Source organism: Bufo gargarizans, unplaced genomic scaffold (genome assembly GCF_014858855.1).
Source record: "Bufo gargarizans isolate SCDJY-AF-19 unplaced genomic scaffold, ASM1485885v1 original_scaffold_1920_pilon, whole genome shotgun sequence".
In the NCBI taxonomy this organism is placed as follows: domain Eukaryota; kingdom Metazoa; phylum Chordata; class Amphibia; order Anura; family Bufonidae; genus Bufo; species Bufo gargarizans.
The window spans coordinates 67,567-70,915 of record NW_025334569.1 but is presented as its reverse complement, the minus strand read 5'-3'; positions in this window follow the sequence as shown (position 1 = coordinate 70,915).

Sequence of the window (3,349 nt, the reverse complement as noted above, 5' to 3'; positions counted from 1 at the left end):
AGAGCACACCAAATGCTTGAAATAACTTCTTTATTAACTTCAACTTTTCTTCATATAACACTGCCGCCTCCGCAGCACATAGTCCATGTACAAAACACGTGTTGAATAAAGTATCACAAATGGCGGTATGCATAAGATGGTTGTTCAACTGTTCAATCTTGTCATTCAACATAAAATGGTGGATATATTTCTCTCTTAAGAATCTGTACTCTCACTTTAAGTTAAGCACTTTATGATCTCTCTGAGAGGTACATCTGAGGTCTAACCAATAGTATACTTGCTGAATTTGATCGCAATTTGCAGTATGCAGTTAGCAGTAACTATTTGCAGATTGGTTTGATCAGAGTATGATCTGGTATAGTTGTATGCAATATGTGACAGATTGCAATATGGAATTTGAATTTGGATTGTGAACTTTTTAGTTTGCAATTGGTAGAACTATTTTGGCCTCTCTGCTTCAGCCCCTTTCACACAGGGGCGAGTATTCCGTGCGGATGCGATGCGTGAGTTAAACGCATTGCACCCGCATTGAATACCGACCCATTCATTTCTATGGGGCTGTGCACACGAGCGGTGAATATAGAATGCATAATACAATAGCGCTGGAGGGGTTAAAAAAAATATATTTTTTTTCACTCACCTTAATCCACTTGATCGCGCTGCCCGGCATCTCGTCTGTCTCCTTTGCTGAACAGGACCTGTGGTGACGTCACTCCGGTCATCACATGATCTTTTACCATCAAGTGGACTAAGGCGAGTTAAATTTTTATTTTATTTTTTTAACCCCTCCAGCGCTATTTTACTATGCATTCTGTATTCAGAATGCTATTATTTTCCCTTATAACCATGTTATAAGGGAAAATAATACCATCTACAAAACACCGATCTCAGACCCGAACTTCTGTGAAGAAGTTCGGGTTTGGGTACCAAACATGCGCGATTTTCCTCACGCGAGTGTTCCCGCAACGCACCTGCACATTTTCCCGCAACGCCCGTCTGAAAGAGGCCTTCCACAAACACAGCTCTTGGTGTTGTGAATATCTGTTCAGCTTCTCTCCTCTGGAGTAATGATTGCCTGCCGGAATCCTCTGCCGCAAGTGTGAAAGTACCCCAACTGGAGGTGATTTGAATTTTTGTATTTAACACATTTTTATATATATATATATATATTTTTTACACATTTAAAGTGTTTAACAAGCGATTGTTAGATTGCTTGTCACAAGGACTGCAGTGAATTGCCATTACAGCCTATGGGAGTTGCTGTGGAGCCCTGCCACTTCAACACCATTAATGATAATGTCCTTTTGGATGGGCCATACAGAATTGTTTAGTCTACTGTGTTATTTCATACAGAGATATCCAGCTAAAAAATTATGATGTGGCACACCATTAACATGGGAGAGTTATGTCAACATATGCAACTAAATGGCTATACATTGTGTAGGAAGGTGCAAGGGTCTATCATTGACGGAAGGCATGTGTCACCAAGGTTCCTGGCCTCGGTGAAGTAAGAGCCGGTATTTTCGACACGTTGCTATTTTAGTATGGCTGTAAGCTGATCCGGGCCGGCTTTTACTGGGAGTAGCCAAAGTGCTGGGTGGGTGGCTGTTCCCCACACTACAGGCCAGGTCTTTACTGGCCTATATCAAACCCAGCCAGCAGTCTCAGCTGTGTGTGGATTATTCCTCTCTGCTAGTGGAGCGCTGTCAGTCCCTGTGTGTTTTGGGGTCTGAAAACTTGTGCCGTGCAAAAGGGCTGGGAGCCGCATGCTGAGAAACAGGCCACTAAAGCCTGCTGTGGAGCACAGGTGGAGAAACTGCAAACCAGGTGTAGGTTTTTATTCTGTGGACTTTTCATGTTGTGAACAAACACCTAGACTGCAAAACGTCACTTTTTGTTTTTCCTTATGTGTGAATAAAACACTGAACTGCTTAAGTTAAAGACTTTGTGGTTGCCTCTATACTGCAACGGCTAGCCTGTCTACCAGAGCAAATCCCCACAATTGCCATACGTCCGAGACTTCAGATGAAGGCATACATTGGGAAATCCAAACCGTGAGCAAAGAACCCAAATCATTTTGAAATACATTCTATCAAATGTGAATAAAGCTTCAAGGGGATTTCCTGGACTACTATGGTTTTTAACAGATATACTCATGTAATTGCTTATCTCATGTACATCTTCCTCATGCTTTTTTTCTTTACAAGATGGACCCTCCTGACCTGTTTTCACCATGGAAACCAATTACTCTGGTTTGCTTCCATCTTGTATGTAGCACTTCTATTGCCAAATCCAATCAAACCCATTATGCACTTCTCCTTTCTCTGCCACAGCTGTGGCACCACCTCGAACAACACCCAGCTAGTGTATAGCTCCTCCCACCCAGCTAGTTACATAGACACTCTCCTATTGCTGCTTAGACATGCCCATGAAGAAGAGAACAACTTCAACCTGGTTGGCTTCCTCCTATGAACTGCTCACTTTAGGTCCTTTCACAACATGTCTATTGGATGTTGGAGGTTTTCTGTCCAGCTCTGTTAAGATAAGTGTGGTTTCTGTTCTTGTTGTTTGCCGTTTTAGTTGTGTTGATATCTTCTCTCCCATCCAGGTTCTGTGCGAGCAGGCTGCTCCTATTTCCCCTTTTCACCATCTCAGGGAAGTTAGGGTGTATTAGCCTAGCCACGAGGACACAGCATTCCTACCACTAAGGTCTGCCTGTGGGCTGAGCAGTGCAGGGAGAGAGGTCAGGGATTAGCTAGGAGGTGACCCTTCCCCTGCTTCTCGCTCAGAGCCTGGTTGTTGGTTTTTCTGTGTGTCTGAGTGCTTGTCCGCCGTGACAGATATCCTGACATTTGCCTGCATTAAAAATTTATTCTTCCATTAATGATGGCAAGCTGTCCTGGCCCAGATGCAGCAAAATCGGCCCAAACCAAGATACTACGACCACTGTGTTTCACAGATGGGAATCGGTTTTATGTTGGAATGCAGTGTTTTCCTTTCTCCAAACATAACGCTTCTCATTCAAACCAAAAAGTTGTATTGTGGTCTTATCCATCCATAAAACTTCCTGTGGCTTTCCTAGGTGATGCAAACTACAGATGGGCAGCAATGTTCCTTTTAGAAAGCGGTGCTTTCTCATTGCAATCCTGCAATGCACACCATTGTTAAGTGTCCCCCTGATGAGGGACACGTTTGTGACCTCACAGACTTTTACACTCCTTGCTCTTGTGTGATCTTTGTTGATCGACCACTATTGGGGCAGGTAATGATCATCTTAAATTTCCTCCATTTGTACCCAATCTGCCTGACCGTATTCATGAAGTCTGAACTCTTTAGAGATGTTTTGTAA